Source organism: Canis lupus, unplaced genomic scaffold (genome assembly GCF_011100685.1).
Source record: "Canis lupus familiaris isolate Mischka breed German Shepherd unplaced genomic scaffold, alternate assembly UU_Cfam_GSD_1.0 chrUn_S1852H2049, whole genome shotgun sequence".
In the NCBI taxonomy this organism is placed as follows: Eukaryota; Metazoa; Chordata; class Mammalia; order Carnivora; family Canidae; genus Canis; species Canis lupus.
This window is the reverse complement of record NW_023330713.1, coordinates 45,710-63,598: the sequence shown is the minus strand read 5'-3', so window position 1 is coordinate 63,598 and position 17,889 is coordinate 45,710. Positions and strand designations below refer to the sequence as shown.

Genomic DNA, 17,889 nt, shown 5'->3' with positions numbered 1-17,889 from the left:
ATAAAGAATCGAATCTAATTGAATCGAAAGAATCGAATTGAATCAAATAGAGAAGAATCTAATGGTAAGGAATCGAATCGAAAAGAATCCAATTGTATTGAATCGAATCGAAAAGAAATGAATTGAATAGATTATAAAAGAATCGAATCGAAAGGAATCGACTCGAAACGTAAAGAATCGAATCGAAAAAATTGAATAGATCAAAAAGAATTGAATAGAAATGAATCGAATCGAAATGAAAAGAATTGAATCGAATCGAATCGAAAACAATCGAATAAAAAAGAATCGAATTGAAACAAAAGAATCGCATTGTATTTAATCGAATCAAAAAATCTAATTGAATCGAATCGAAAAGAATCGATTTGAAAAGAATCTAATCGAATTGATAGAAAATTGAATCGAATCGAAAACAATCGAATCGAATCGAAAAGAATCGAATTGTATGGAAACGAATCGAAAAGAATCTAATTGAGTAGAAAAGAATCAAATCAAATTTAATGGAATCGAAAAGAACCGAATAGCATCGAATTGAATCGAATCGAAAAGAATCGAAACGAATTGAATCGAAAAGCATTGAGTCGAATCAAATCGAAAAGAATCGAATCGTATCAAATTGAAAAAGAATCGAATCGATCTGAAAAGAATTGAATCGAATTGAATCGAATCGAAAAGAATCAAATTGAAACGAAAAGAATCAAATCGAATAGCAAAGAATCGAATCGAAACGAATCGATTTGAAAAGAGCCGAATCGAATCGAATTGAATGAAATATTCGAATCGAATCGAAAAGAATCTAATCTAATGAAATCCAAAAGAATCAAATCGAAACAAATAGAATCAAACCGAATGGAATTGAATCGAAAAGAGTCGATTCGAATCAAATTGGAATGAAAAGAATTGAATCGAATCGAATAAAAAACAAGTGAATCGAATAGAATAGAAAAGAAGAGAATCGAAACGAAAAGAATCAAATTGAATCGAAAGGAATCGAATCGAAAAGAATCGAATCAAAGAGAAAAGACTCGAATCGAATGGAAAAGAATAGAATCAAAAAGAATCGAATTGAAACAAAAAGAATCGAATTGAATTGAATCGAAAAGAATCGAATGGAATCGAATCGAAAAGAATCGAATTGAATTAAATCGAAGAGAATCGAATTGAATTGAATCGAAGAGAATCGAATCGAATAGAAAAGAATCAAATCGAAATGAATCGATTTGAAAGAAAAGAATCGAATCGAATCAAATTGAATGAAAAGAATTGAATCGAATCAAAAAGAATTGAATCAAAAAGAATCAAACCGAAACAAAAAGAATCAAACCGAATTGAAAAGAATCTAACTGAATAGAATCGAAAAGAATCGACGTACCGAATCGAATCCAATCGAAAAAATCTAATCGTATCAAATCGAATCGAAAAGAATTGAAATGAATAGAATAGAAAAGATTCGAATCAAATCAAAAACAATCAAATCGAGTAATATCGAATCGAAAAGAATCGAATCGAAAAGAATCGAATCGAATGGAAAAGAATTGAATCAAAAAGAATTGATTCAAATCAAAAAGAATCGAATGATTCGAATCGAAAAGACTCGAATCGAAAAGAATCGAAAAGAATCGAATCGAATCAAAAAGGATCGAATCGCAAAGAACCGAATCTAAAGAAAAGGAATCGAATCCAATCGAAACGAATAGAATCGAAAAGAATCGATTTGAATCGAAATGAAAAGAATCGTATCGAATCAAATCGAAAAAAATCAAATGGAATCGAATCGAATCGTATCGAAAAGAATCAAATCAAATGAAAAGAATCGAATCGAATAGAAAAGAATCGAATTGATTGGAATCGACTCGAAAACAATCTAATTGAATTGAAAGGAATCGAATCAAATTTAATGGAATCGACAAGAATCGTATCAAATCAAAAAGATCGATACTTACCTGGCAGGGGAGATACCATGATCACGAAGGTGGTTTTCCCAGGGCGAGGCTTATCCATTGCACTCCGGATGTGCTGACCCCTGCGATTTCCCCAAATGTGGGAAACTCGACTGCATAATTTGTGGTAGTGGGGGACTGCGTTCGCGCTTTCCCCTGGTGATTCTGGTGGCTAAGATCAGACCTCGTTTCTGGCTGCGTGCGCCTCGGAGGCCTCGTGAGCTATTCTTTGACTTTCTTGTGGTTACGGCTTGGCCTTCGGGGCTTTTCGCGTGTCATCCGTCCCGTGTCGTCCTTATGACCGCTCACGTCGGTGCTCACTTTCGGTTGTATCTGTATGTGGCGAGGAGTTTCCTTACTTGGGACGCCTCGGTGCTTGAGCGGTGACCGGCTCTCTCAGCAATAAAGAAATAATATCCTTTAAAAAAAAAAAAAAAAAAAGATCGAATCGAAATGAATCAATTCGAAAAGAATCAAATCGAATCGAATCGAAAAGAATCGAATCGAAAAGAATTGAATTGAAAAGAATCGAATTGAATCGAATTGAAAAGACTCGAATCGAATTAAAAGAATCGAATCGAATCGAAAAGAATCGAATCGAATCGGAAAGAATTGAATTGGAATGAATCGATTTGAATCGAATTGAAAAGAATCGAATCGAAAAAATCGAATCGAAAAGAACTGAGTTGAGTTGAATCGAATCGAAAGATTCGAATCGAATCGTGTCGAATCAAAAAGATGGAATCGAAACGAATCGAATCGAATCGAATCGAAAAGAATCGAATAGATAGAAAAGAATCAAATCGAATAGAAAAGAATTTGAATCGAATTGAAACGATTCAAAAACATCGAAACTAATCGAATCATCGAATGGAAAAGAATCGAATCGAATCAAAAAGAATCGAAACGAACTGAATCGAAAGAATCGAATCGAACAGAATCGAAAAGAATTGAATCGTGATGTAACAAATCGAATCCAAATGATCGAATCAAGCCAAGTCGAAAAGAATTGAATCGAAAAGAATCGAATCAAAATGAAAGAATCGAATAGAATCGAATTGAAAAATCGAATTGAACCGAATCAAATAGAATAGAATCGAACAGAATTGAATCGAATGAAAAGAATCTTATCGAATCGATTCGAAAAGAATTGAATCGAATCGAATGGAGAAGAATCAAATCAAATGGAATCGAAAAGAATCGAATCAAAGAGAATCTAATCGAAACGAAAAGAATCAATCGAATCGAAAAGAATCGAATCGAAACGAAAAGTGTCGAATCGAATCGAATCGAAAGAAAGAATCGAATCGAACCGAAAAGAATCAAATCGAATCGAAAAGAATCGAATTGAATTGAATCGTAATGAAAAGAATCGAATCGAATCGAAAGAATCAAATCAATCGAAAACATTGAATCGAATGCAATCAAATCAAAGAATCGAATCGAATTGAAAAGAATCAAATCGAATTGATTGAATCGAAAAGAATCGAATCGAATCGCATCTCGAATCGAAAAATAAATGAATGAAAAAATAATCGAATCGAATTGAGAATAATTGGAATTGAATTGAATCGATAATCGAATCGAAACTAATCGAATCGAATCAAATCGATTCGAAAAAATCGAATCAGATTGCAACGAATCGAATCATATTGAATTGATTTGAATTGAAATGAATCGAATCTAATCAAATCAAAAAGAATCGAATCCAAAGAATCGAATTGTAGAAAATCAAATCAAAACAAAAAGATTCAAATCGAAACGAATCAAATTGAAAAGAATCGAATCGAATCGAATCGAAAAGAATCGAATCGAATCGAAAAGAATCGAATAGAAAAGAATCGTATCGAATCAAATCTAAAGAATCGAATCGAATCGAATAAAAAGAATCGAATCGAATTGATTCGCATCGAAAAGAATCGAATCGTATCGAATCGAAAAGAATCGAATCTATTCGAATCGAATGGAATTGAATCAAAAAGAATCGAATCGAATTGAAACGAAAAGAATCGAATAGATTCGAATTGAAACAAATCGAAAAAAATCAAAACGAATCAAATCACATCGAGTGGAAAAGAATCGAATCAATAGAAAAGAATCGAATTGAATCGAACTGAATCGAAAAGAATCGAATAGATCAAATCAAAAAGAATCGAATCGATTCCAGATGAACCGAGTAGAATCGAGTCGAAGTGAAAAGAATTGAATCGAATCGAAAAGAATCTAATCGAAACGAAAAGAATCGAATCGAAGAGAATCTAATCGAAATGAAAAGAATCAAATCGAATCGAAAAGAATCGAATCGAAACGAAAACTGTCGAATCGAATCGAATCGAAAAGAATCGAGTTGAATAGAAAAGAATCGAATCGAATAAAATCGATAAGATTTGAATCAAATCCAATAGAATCGAAAAGATTCGAATCGAATTGAAAAGAAACGAACCGAAGTGAAAAGAATCGAATCGAATCGAAAGAATCAAATCGAAAAAAAAATCGAATCGAAATTAAAAGAATCGAATCGAATCAAAGCATAAAGAATCGAATCTAATTGAATCGAAAGAATCGAATTGAATCAAATAGAGAAGAATCTAATGGTAAGGAATCGAATCGAAAAGAATCCAATTGTATTGAATCGAATCGAAAAGAAATGAATTGAATAGATTATAAAAGAATCGAATCGAAAGGAATCGACTCGAAACGTAAAGAATCGAATCGAAAAATTGAATAGAATCAAAAAGAATTGAATAGAAATGATCGAATCGAATGAAAAGAATTGAATCGAATCGAATCGAAAACAATCGAATAAAAAAGAATCGAATTGAAACAAAAGAATCGCATTGTATTTAATCGAATCAAAAAATCTAATTGAATCGAATCGAAAAGAATCGATTGAAAAGAATCTAATCGAATTGATAGAAAATTGAATCGAATCGAAAACAATCGAATCGAATCGAATGGAAAAGAATCGAATTGTATGGAAACGAATCGAAAAGATCTAATTGAGTAGAAAAGAATCAAATCAAATTTAATGGAATCAAAAAGAACCGAATAGCATCGAATTGAATCGAATCGAAAAGAATCGAAACGAATTGAATCGAAAAGCATTGAGTCGAATCAAATCGAAAAGAATCGAATCGTATCAATTGAAAAGAATCGATCGATCTGAAAAGAATTGAATCGAATTGAATCGAATCGAAAAGAATCAAATTGAAACAAAAGAATCAAATCGAATAGCAAAGAATCGAATCGAACGAATCGATTTGAAAAGAGCCGAATCGAATCGAATTGAATGAAATATTCGAATCGAATCGAAGAAGATCTAATCTAATGAAATCCAAAAGAATCAAAATCGAACAAATAGAATCAAACCGATGGAATTGAATCGAAAAGAGTCGATTCGAATCAAATTGAATGAAAACAGAATTGAATCGAATCGAATAAAAAACAAGTGAATCGAATAGAATAGAAAAGAAGAGAATCGAAACGAAAAGAATCAAATTGAATCGAAAGGAATCGAATCGAAAGAATCGAATCAAAGAGAAAAGACTCGAATCGAATGGAAAAGAATAGAATCAAAAAGAATCGGAATTGAAACAAAAGAATCGAATTGAATTGAATCGAAAAGAATCGAATGGAATCGAATCGAAAAGAATCGAATTGAATTAAATCGAAGAGAATCGAATTGAATTGAATCGAAGAGAATCGAATCGAATAGAAAAGAATCAAATCGAAATGAATCGATGAAAGGAAAAGAATCGGGATCCCTGGGTGGCGCAGCGGTTGGCGCCTGCCTTTGGCCCAGGGCGTGATCCTGGAGACCCGGGATCGAATCCCACGTTGGGCTCCTGGTGCATGGAGCCTGCTTCTCCCTCTGCCTGTGTCTCTGCCTCTCTCTCTCTCTCTGTGACTATCATAAATAATAAAAATTTAAAAAAAAAAAAAAAAAAAATGAAAGGAAAAGAATCGAATCGAATCAAATTGAATGAAAAGAATTGAATCGAATCAAAAGAATTGAATCAAAAAGAATCAAACCGAAACAAAAAGAATCAACCGAATTGAAAAGAATCTACTGAATAGAATCGAAAAGAATCGACGTACCGAATCGAATCAATCGAAAAAAATCTAATCGTATCAATCGAATCGAAAAGAATTGAAATGAATAGAATAGAAAAGATTCGAATCAAATCAAAAAACAATCAAATCGAGTAATATCGAATCGAAAAGAATCGAATCGAAAAGAATCGAATCGATGGAAAAGAATTGAATCAAAAAGAATTGATTCAAATCAAAAAGAATCGAATTGATTCGAATCGAAAAGACTCGAATCGAAAAGAATCGAAAAGAATCGAATCGAATCAAAAGGATCGAATCGCAAAGAACCGAATCTAAAGAAAAGGAATCGAATCCAATCGAAACGAATAGAATCGAAAAGAATCGATTTGAATCGAAATGAAAAGAATCGTATCGAATCAAATCGAAAAAAATCAAATGGAATCGAATCGAATCGTATCGAAAAGAATCAAATCAAATGAAAGAATCGAATCGAATAGAAAAGAATCGAATTGATTGGAATCGACTCGAAAACAATCTAATTGAATTGAAAGGAATCGAATCAAATTTAATGGAATCGACAAGAATCGTATCAAATCAAAAAGATCGATACTTACCTGGCAGGGGAGATACCATGATCACGAAGGTGGTTTTCCCAGGGCGAGGCTTATCCATTGCACTCCGGATGTGCTGACCCCTGCGATTTCCCCAAATGTGGGAAACTCGACTGCATAATTTGTGGTAGTGGGGGACTGCGTTCGCGCTTTCCCCTGGTGATTCTGGTGGCTAAGATCAGACCTCGTTTCTGGCTGCGTGCGCCTCGGAGGCCTCGTGAGCTATTCTTTGACTTTCTTGTGGTTACGGCTTGGCCTTCGGGGCTTTTCGCGTGTCATCCGTCCCCGTGTCGTCCTTATGACCGCTCACGTCGGTGCTCACTTTCGGTTGTATCTGTATGTGGCGAGGAGTTTCCTTACTTGGGACGCCTCGGTGCTTGAGCGGTGACCGGCTCTCTCAGCAATAAAGAAATAATATCCTTTAAAAAAAAAAAAAAAAAAAAAGATCGAATCGAAATGAATCAATTCGAAAAGAATCAAATCGAATCGAATCGAAAAGAATCGAATCGAAAAGAATTGAATTGAAAAGAATCGAATTGAATCGAATTGAAAAGACTCGAATCGAATTAAAAGAATCGAATCGAAGCGAAAGAATCGAATCGAATCGGAAAGAATTGAATTGGAATGAATCGATTTGAATCGAATTGAAAAGAATCGAATCGAAAAAATCGAATCGAAAAGAACTGAGTTGAGTTGAATCGAATCGAAAAGATTCGAATCGAATCGTGTCGAATCAAAAAGATGGAATCGAAACGAATCGAATCGAATCGAATCGAAAAGAATCGAATAGATAGCAAAGAATCAAATCGAATAGAAAAGAATTTGAATCGAATTGAAACGATTCGAAAACATCGAAACTAATCGAATCATCGAATGGAAAAGAATCGAATCGAATCAAAAAGAATCGAAACGAACTGAATCGAAAGAATCGAATCGAACAGAATCGAAAAGAATTGAATCGTGATGTAACAAATCGAATCCAAATGATCGAATCAAGCCAAGTCGAAAAGAATTGAATCGAAAAGAATCGAATCAAAATGAAAAGAATCGAATAGAATCGAATTGAAAATAATCGAATTGAACCGAATCAAATAGAATAGAATCGAACAGAATTGAATCGAATGAAAAGAATCTTATCGAATCGATTCGAAAAGAATTGAATCGAATCGAATGGAGAAGAATCAAATCAAATGGAATCGAAAAGAATCGAATCAAAGAGAATCTAATCGAAACGAAAAGAATCAATCGAATCGAAAAGAATCGAATCGAAACGAAAAGTGTCGAATCGAATCGAATCGAAAAGAATCGAATCGAACCGAAAAGAATCAAATCGAATCGAAAAGAATCGAATTGAATTGAATCGTAATGAAAAGAATCGAATCGAATCGAAAGAATCAAATCAAATCGAAAACAATTGAATCGAATGCAATCAAATCGAAAAGAATCGAATCGAATTGAAAAGAATCAAATCGAATTGATTGAATCGAAAAGAATCGAATCGAATCGAATCGCATCGAATCGAAAATAATAGAATTGAATAAAAATAATCGAATCGAATTGAGAATAATTGGAATTGAATTGAATCGATAATCGAATCGAAACTAATCGAATCGAATCAAATCGATTCGAAAAAATCGAATCAGATTGCAACGAATCGAATCATATTGAATTGATTTGAATTGAAATGAATCGAATCTAATCAAATCAAAAAGAATCGAATCCAAAGAATCGAATTGTAGAAAATCAAATCAAAACAAAAAGATTCAAATCGAAACGAATCAAATTGAAAAGAATCGAATCGAATCGAATCGAAAAGAATCGAATCGAATCGAAAAGAATCGAATAGAAAAGAATCGTATCGAATCAAATCTAAAAGAATCGAATCGAATCGAATAAAAAAGAATCGAATCGAATTGATTCGCATCGAAAAGAATCGAATCGTATCGAATCGAAAAGAATCGAATCTATTCGAATCGAATGGAATTGAATCAAAAAGAATCGAATCGAATTGAAACGAAAAGAATCGAATAGATTCGAATTGAAACAAATCGAAAAAATCAAAACGAATCAAATCACATCGAGTGGAAAAGAATCGAATCAAATAGAAAAGAATCGAATTGAATCGAACTGAATCGAAAAGAATCGAATAGATCAAATCAAAAAGAATCGAATCGATTCGAGATGAACCGAGTAGAATCGAGTCGAAGTGAAAAGAATTGAATCGAATCGAATCGAAAAGAATCTAATCGAAACGAAAAGAATCGAATCGAAGAGAATCTAATCGAAATGAAAAGAATCAAATCGAATCGAAAAGAATCGAATCGAAACGAAAACTGTCGAATCGAATCGAATCGAAAAGAATCGAGTTGAATAGAAAAGAATCGAATCGAATAAAATCGATAAGATTTGAATCAAATCCAATAGAATCGAAAAGATTCGAATCGAATTGAAAAGAAACGAACCGAAGTGAAAAGAATCGAATCGAATCGAAAGAATCAAATCGAAAAAAAATCGAATCGAAATTAAAAGAATCGAATCGAATCAAAGCATAAAGAATCGAATCTAATTGAATCGAAAGAATCGAATTGAATCAAATAGAGAAGAATCTAATGGTAAGGAATCGAATCGAAAAGAATCCAATTGTATTGAATCGAATCGAAAAGAAATGAATTGAATAGATTATAAAAGAATCGAATCGAAAGGAATCGACTCGAAACGTAAAGAATCGAATCGAAAAAATTGAATAGAATCAAAAAGAATTGAATAGAAATGAATCGAATCGAAATGAAAAGAATTGAATCGAATCGAATCGAAAACAATCGAATAAAAAAGAATCGAATTGAAACAAAAGAATCGCATTGTATTTAATCGAATCAAAAAATCTAATTGAATCGAATCGAAAAGAATCGATTTGAAAAGAATCTAATCGAATTGATAGAAAATTGAATCGAATCGAAAACAATCGAATCGAATCGAATGGAAAAGAATCGAATTGTATGGAAACGAATCGAAAAGAATCTAATTGAGTAGAAAAGAATCAAATCAAATTTAATGGAATCAAAAAGAACCGAATAGCATCGAATTGAATCGAATCGAAAAGAATCGAAACGAATTGAATCGAAAAGCATTGAGTCGAATCAAATCGAAAAGAATCGAATCGTATCAAATTGAAAAGAATCGAATCGATCTGAAAAGAATTGAATCGAATTGAATCGAATCGAAAAGAATCAAATTGAAACGAAAAGAATCAAATCGAATAGCAAAGAATCGAATCGAAACGAATCGATTTGAAAAGAGCCGAATCGAATCGAATTGAATGAAATATTCGAATCGAATCGAAAAGAATCTAATCTAATGAAATCCAAAAGAATCAAATCGAAACAAATAGAATCAAACCGAATGGAATTGAATCGAAAAGAGTCGATTCGAATCAAATTGGAATGAAAAGAATTGAATCGAATCGAATAAAAAACAAGTGAATCGAATAGAATAGAAAAGAAGAGAATCGAAACGAAAAGAATCAAATTGAATCGAAAGGAATCGAATCGAAAAGAATCGAATCAAAGAGAAAAGACTCGAATCGAATGGAAAAGAATAGAATCAAAAAGAATCGAATTGAAACAAAAAGAATCGAATTGAATTGAATCGAAAAGAATCGAATGGAATCGAATCGAAAAGAATCGAATTGAATTAAATCGAAGAGAATCGAATTGAATTGAATCGAAGAGAATCGAATCGAATAGAAAAGAATCAAATCGAAATGAATCGATTTGAAAGGAAAAGAATCGAATCGAATCAAATTGAATGAAAAGAATTGAATCGAATCAAAAAGAATTGAATCAAAAAGAATCAAACCGAAACAAAAAGAATCAAACCGAATTGAAAAGAATCTAACTGAATAGAATCGAAAAGAATCGACGTACCGAATCGAATCCAATCGAAAAAAATCTAATCGTATCAAATCGAATCGAAAAGAATTGAAATGAATAGAATAGAAAAGATTCGAATCAAATCAAAAACAATCAAATCGAGTAATATCGAATCGAAAAGAATCGAATCGAAAAGAATCGAATCGAATGGAAAAGAATTGAATCAAAAAGAATTGATTCAAATCAAAAAGAATCGAATTGATTCGAATCGAAAAGACTCGAATCGAAAAGAATCGAAAAGAATCGAATCGAATCAAAAAGGATCGAATCGCAAAGAACCGAATCTAAAGAAAAGGAATCGAATCCAATCGAAACGAATAGAATCGAAAAGAATCGATTTGAATCGAAATGAAAAGAATCGTATCGAATCAAATCGAAAAAATCAAATGGAATCGAATCGAATCGTATCGAAAAGAATCAAATCAAATGAAAAGAATCGAATCGAATAGAAAAGAATCGAATTGATTGGAATCGACTCGAAAACAATCTAATTGAATTGAAAGGAATCGAATCAAATTTAATGGAATCGACAAGAATCGTATCAAATCAAAAAGATCGATACTTACCTGGCAGGGGAGATACCATGATCACGAAGGTGGTTTTCCCAGGGCGAGGCTTATCCATTGCACTCCGGATGTGCTGACCCCTGCGATTTCCCCAAATGTGGGAAACTCGACTGCATAATTTGTGGTAGTGGGGGACTGCGTTCGCGCTTTCCCCTGGTGATTCTGGTGGCTAAGATCAGACCTCGTTTCTGGCTGCGTGCGCCTCGGAGGCCTCGTGAGCTATTCTTTGACTTTCTTGTGGTTACGGCTTGGCCTTCGGGGCTTTTCGCGTGTCATCCGTCCCCGTGTCGTCCTTATGACCGCTCACGTCGGTGCTCACTTTCGGTTGTATCTGTATGTGGCGAGGAGTTTCCTTACTTGGGACGCCTCGGTGCTTGAGCGGTGACCGGCTCTCTCAGCAATAAAGAAATAATATCCTTTAAAAAAAAAAAAAAAAAAGATCGAATCGAAATGAATCAATTCGAAAAGAATCAAATCGAATCGAATCGAAAAGAATCGAATCGAAAAGAATTGAATTGAAAAGAATCGAATTGAATCGAATTGAAAAGACTCGAATCGAATTAAAAGAATCGAATCGAATCGAAAGAATCGAATCGAATCGGAAAGAATTGAATTGGAATGAATCGATTTGAATCGAATTGAAAAGAATCGAATCGAAAAAATCGAATCGAAAAGAACTGAGTTGAGTTGAATCGAATCGAAAAGATTCGAATCGAATCGTGTCGAATCAAAAAGATGGAATCGAAACGAATCGAATCGAATCGAATCGAAAAGAATCGAATAGATAGAAAAGAATCAAATCGAATAGAAAAGAATTTGAATCGAATTGAAACGATTCGAAAACATCGAAACTAATCGAATCATCGAATGGAAAAGAATCGAATCGAATCAAAAAGAATCGAAACGAACTGAATCGAAAGAATCGAATCGAACAGAATCGAAAAGAATTGAATCGTGATGTAACAAATCGAATCCAAATGATCGAATCAAGCCAAGTCGAAAAGAATTGAATCGAAAAGAATCGAATCAAAATGAAAAGAATCGAATAGAATCGAATTGAAAATAATCGAATTGAACCGAATCAAATAGAATAGAATCGAACAGAATTGAATCGAATGAAAAGAATCTTATCGAATCGATTCGAAAAGAATTGAATCGAATCGAATGGAGAAGAATCAAATCAAATGGAATCGAAAAGAATCGAATCAAAGAGAATCTAATCGAAACGAAAAGAATCAATCGAATCGAAAAGAATCGAATCGAAACGAAAAGTGTCGAATCGAATCGAATCGAAAAGAATCGAATCGAACCGAAAAGAATCAAATCGAATCGAAAAGAATCGAATTGAATTGAATCGTAATGAAAAGAATCGAATCGAATCGAAAGAATCAAATCGAATCGAAAACAATTGAATCGAATGCAATCAAATCGAAAAGAATCGAATCGAATTGAAAAGAATCAAATCGAATTGATTGAATCGAAAAGAATCGAATCGAATCGCATCGAATCGAAAATAATAGAATTGAATAAAAATAATCGAATCGAATTGAGAATAATTGGAATTGAATTGAATCGATAATCGAATCGAAACTAATCGAATCGAATCAAATCGATTCGAAAAAATCGAATCAGATTGCAACGAATCGAATCATATTGAATTGATTTGAATTGAAATGAATCGAATCTAATCAAATCAAAAAGAATCGAATCCAAAGAATCGAATTGTAGAAAATCAAATCAAAACAAAAAGATTCAAATCGAAACGAATCAAATTGAAAAGAATCGAATCGAATCGAATCGAAAAGAATCGAATCGAATCGAAAAGAATCGAATAGAAAAGAATCGTATCGAATCAAATCTAAAAGAATCGAATCGAATCGAATAAAAAAGAATCGAATCGAATTGATTCGCATCGAAAAGAATCGAATCGTATCGAATCGAAAAGAATCGAATCTATTCGAATCGAATGGAATTGAATCAAAAAGAATCGAATCGAATTGAAACGAAAAGAATCGAATAGATTCGAATTGAAACAAATCGAAAAAATCAAAACGAATCAAATCACATCGAGTGGAAAAGAATCGAATCAAATAGAAAAGAATCGAATTGAATCGAACTGAATCGAAAAGAATCGAATAGATCAAATCAAAAAGAATCGAATCGATTCGAGATGAACCGAGTAGAATCGAGTCGAAGTGAAAAGAATTGAATCGAATCGAATCGAAAAGAATCTAATCGAAACGAAAAGAATCGAATCGAAGAGAATCTAATCGAAATGAAAAGAATCAAATCGAATCGAAAAGAATCGAATCGAAACGAAAACTGTCGAATCGAATCGAATCGAAAAGAATCGAGTTGAATAGAAAAGAATCGAATCGAATAAAATCGATAAGATTTGAATCAAATCCAATAGAATCGAAAAGATTCGAATCGAATTGAAAAGAAACGAACCGAAGTGAAAAGAATCGAATCGAATCGAAAGAATCAAATCGAAAAAAAATCGAATCGAAATTAAAAGAATCGAATCGAATCAAAGCATAAAGAATCGAATCTAATTGAATCGAAAGAATCGAATTGAATCAAATAGAGAAGAATCTAATGGTAAGGAATCGAATCGAAAAGAATCCAATTGTATTGAATCGAATCGAAAAGAAATGAATTGAATAGATTATAAAAGAATCGAATCGAAAGGAATCGACTCGAAACGTAAAGAATCGAATCGAAAAAATTGAATAGAATCAAAAAGAATTGAATAGAAATGAATCGAATCGAAATGAAAAGAATTGAATCGAATCGAATCGAAAACAATCGAATAAAAAAGAATCGAATTGAAACAAAAGAATCGCATTGTATTTAATCGAATCAAAAAATCTAATTGAATCGAATCGAAAAGAATCGATTTGAAAAGAATCTAATCGAATTGATAGAAAATTGAATCGAATCGAAAACAATCGAATCGAATCGAATGGAAAAGAATCGAATTGTATGGAAACGAATCGAAAAGAATCTAATTGAGTAGAAAAGAATCAAATCAAATTTAATGGAATCAAAAAGAACCGAATAGCATCGAATTGAATCGAATCGAAAAGAATCGAAACGAATTGAATCGAAAAGCATTGAGTCGAATCAAATCGAAAAGAATCGAATCGTATCAAATTGAAAAGAATCGAATCGATCTGAAAAGAATTGAATCGAATTGAATCGAATCGAAAAGAATCAAATTGAAACGAAAAGAATCAAATCGAATAGCAAAGAATCGAATCGAAACGAATCGATTTGAAAAGAGCCGAATCGAATCGAATTGAATGAAATATTCGAATCGAATCGAAAAGAATCTAATCTAATGAAATCCAAAAGAATCAAATCGAAACAAATAGAATCAAACCGAATGGAATTGAATCGAAAAGAGTCGATTCGAATCAAATTGGAATGAAAAGAATTGAATCGAATCGAATAAAAAACAAGTGAATCGAATAGAATAGAAAAGAAGAGAATCGAAACGAAAAGAATCAAATTGAATCGAAAGGAATCGAATCGAAAAGAATCGAATCAAAGAGAAAAGACTCGAATCGAATGGAAAAGAATAGAATCAAAAAGAATCGAATTGAAACAAAAAGAATCGAATTGAATTGAATCGAAAAGAATCGAATGGAATCGAATCGAAAAGAATCGAATTGAATTAAATCGAAGAGAATCGAATTGAATTGAATCGAAGAGAATCGAATCGAATAGAAAAGAATCAAATCGAAATGAATCGATTTGAAAGGAAAAGAATCGAATCGAATCAAATTGAATGAAAAGAATTGAATCGAATCAAAAAGAATTGAATCAAAAAGAATCAAACCGAAACAAAAAGAATCAAACCGAATTGAAAAGAATCTAACTGAATAGAATCGAAAAGAATCGACGTACCGAATCGAATCCAATCGAAAAAAATCTAATCGTATCAAATCGAATCGAAAAGAATTGAAATGAATAGAATAGAAAAGATTCGAATCAAATCAAAAACAATCAAATCGAGTAATATCGAATCGAAAAGAATCGAATCGAAAAGAATCGAATCGAATGGAAAAGAATTGAATCAAAAAGAATTGATTCAAATCAAAAAGAATCGAATTGATTCGAATCGAAAAGACTCGAATCGAAAAGAATCGAAAAGAATCGAATCGAATCAAAAGGATCGAATCGCAAAGAACCGAATCTAAAGAAAAGGAATCGAATCCAATCGAAACGAATAGAATCGAAAAGAATCGATTTGAATCGAAATGAAAAGAATCGTATCGAATCAAATCGAAAAAAATCAAATGGAATCGAATCGAATCGTATCGAAAAGAATCAAATCAAATGAAAAGAATCGAATCGAATAGAAAAGAATCGAATTGATTGGAATCGACTCGAAAACAATCTAATTGAATTGAAAGGAATCGAATCAAATTTAATGGAATCGACAAGAATCGTATCAAATCAAAAAGATCGATACTTACCTGGCAGGGGAGATACCATGATCACGAAGGTGGTTTTCCCAGGGCGAGGCTTATCCATTGCACTCCGGATGTGCTGACCCCTGCGATTTCCCCAAATGTGGGAAACTCGACTGCATAATTTGTGGTAGTGGGGGACTGCGTTCGCGCTTTCCCCTGGTGATTCTGGTGGCTAAGATCAGACCTCGTTTCTGGCTGCGTGCGCCTCGGAGGCCTCGTGAGCTATTCTTTGACTTTCTTGTGGTTACGGCTTGGCCTTCGGGGCTTTTCGCGTGTCATCCGTCCCCGTGTCGTCCTTATGACCGCTCACGTCGGTGCTCACTTTCGGTTGTATCTGTATGTGGCGAGGAGTTTCCTTACTTGGGACGCCTCGGTGCTTGAGCGGTGACCGGCTCTCTCAGCAATAAAGAAATAATATCCTTTAAAAAAAAAAAAAAAAAAAAGATCGAATCGAAATGAATCAATTCGAAAAGAATCAAATCGAATCGAATCGAAAAGAATCGAATCGAAAAGAATTGAATTGAAAAGAATCGAATTGAATCGAATTGAAAAGACTCGAATCGAATTAAAAGAATCGAATCGAATCGAAAAGAATCGAATCGAATCGGAAAGAATTGAATTGGAATGAATCGATTTGAATCGAATTGAAAAGAATCGAATCGAAAAAATCGAATCGAAAAGAACTGAGTTGAGTTGAATCGAATCGAAAAGATTCGAATCGAATCGTGTCGAATCAAAAAGATGGAATCGAAACGAATCGAATCGAATCGAATCGAAAAGAATCGAATAGATAGCAAAGAATCAAATCGAATAGAAAAGAATTTGAATCGAATTGAAACGATTCGAAAACATCGAAACTAATCGAATCATCGAATGGAAAAGAATCGAATCGAATCAAAAAGAATCGAAACGAACTGAATCGAAAGAATCGAATCGAACAGAATCGAAAAGAATTGAATCGTGATGTAACAAATCGAATCCAAATGATCGAATCAAGCCAAGTCGAAAAGAATTGAATCGAAAAGAATCGAATCAAAATGAAAAGAATCGAATAGAATCGAATTGAAAATAATCGAATTGAACCGAATCAAATAGAATAGAATCGAACAGAATTGAATCGAATGAAAAGAATCTTATCGAATCGATTCGAAAAGAATTGAATCGAATCGAATGGAGAAGAATCAAATCAAATGGAATCGAAAAGAATCGAATCAAAGAGAATCTAATCGAAACGAAAAGAATCAATCGAATCGAAAAGAATCGAATCGAAACGAAAAGTGTCGAATCGAATCGAATCGAAAAGAATCGAATCGAACCGAAAAGAATCAAATCGAATCGAAAAGAATCGAATTGAATTGAATCGTAATGAAAAGAATCGAATCGAATCGAAAGAATCAAATCGAATCGAAAACAATTGAATCGAATGCAATCAAATCGAAAAGAATCGAATCGAATTGAAAAGAATCAAATCGAATTGATTGAATCGAAAAGAATCGAATCGAATCGCATCGAATCGAAAATAATAGAATTGAATAAAAATAATCGAATCGAATTGAGAATAATTGGAATTGAATTGAATCGATAATCGAATCGAAACTAATCGAATCGAATCAAATCGATTCGAAAAAATCGAATCAGATTGCAACGAATCGAATCATATTGAATTGATTTGAATTGAAATGAATCGAATCTAATCAAATCAAAAAGAATCGAATCCAAAGAATCGAATTGTAGAAAATCAAATCAAAACAAAAAGATTCAAATCGAAACGAATCAAATTGAAAAGAATCGAATCGAATCGAATCGAAAAGAATCGAATCGAATCGAAAAGAATCGAATAGAAAAGAATCGTATCGAATCAAATCTAAAAGAATCGAATCGAATCGAATAAAAAAGAATCGAATCGAATTGATTCGCATCGAAAAGAATCGAATCGTATCGAATCGAAAAGAATCGAATCTATTCGAATCGAATGGAATTGAATCAAAAAGAATCGAATCGAATTGAAACGAAAAGAATCGAATAGATTCGAATTGAAACAAATCGAAAAAATCAAAACGAATCAAATCACATCGAGTGGAAAAGAATCGAATCAAATAGAAAAGAATCGAATTGAATCGAACTGAATCGAAAAGAATCGAATAGATCAAATCAAAAAGAATCGAATCGATTCGAGATGAACCGAGTAGAATCGAGTCGAAGTGAAAAGAATTGAATCGAATCGAATCGAAAAGAATCTAATCGAAACGAAAAGAATCGAATCGAAGAGAATCTAATCGAAATGAAAAGAATCAAATCGAATCGAAAAGAAT

General features: G+C 33.0%; 4 non-coding genes across 4 annotated transcripts; all 4 read left to right on the top strand.

Annotated features, from left to right (window-relative positions):
- The first annotated feature begins 1,932 nt into the window (after positions 1–1,932).
- LOC119878709 lies at positions 1,933–2,096 on the top strand. The gene has a single exon (XR_005387083.1). It is a non-coding gene; the product is annotated as a U1 spliceosomal RNA (small nuclear RNA).
- A 4,500-nt stretch (positions 2,097–6,596) lies between these two features.
- Positions 6,597–6,760, top strand: LOC119878708. Its single transcript, XR_005387082.1, has one exon. It is a non-coding gene; the product is annotated as a U1 spliceosomal RNA (small nuclear RNA).
- A 4,328-nt stretch (positions 6,761–11,088) lies between these two features.
- On the top strand, positions 11,089–11,252 carry LOC119878717. Its single transcript, XR_005387090.1, has one exon. It is a non-coding gene; the product is annotated as a U1 spliceosomal RNA (small nuclear RNA).
- A 4,320-nt stretch (positions 11,253–15,572) lies between these two features.
- LOC119878716 lies at positions 15,573–15,736 on the top strand. Its single transcript, XR_005387089.1, has one exon. It is a non-coding gene; the product is annotated as a U1 spliceosomal RNA (small nuclear RNA).
- The last annotated feature ends 2,153 nt before the right edge of the window (positions 15,737–17,889 follow it).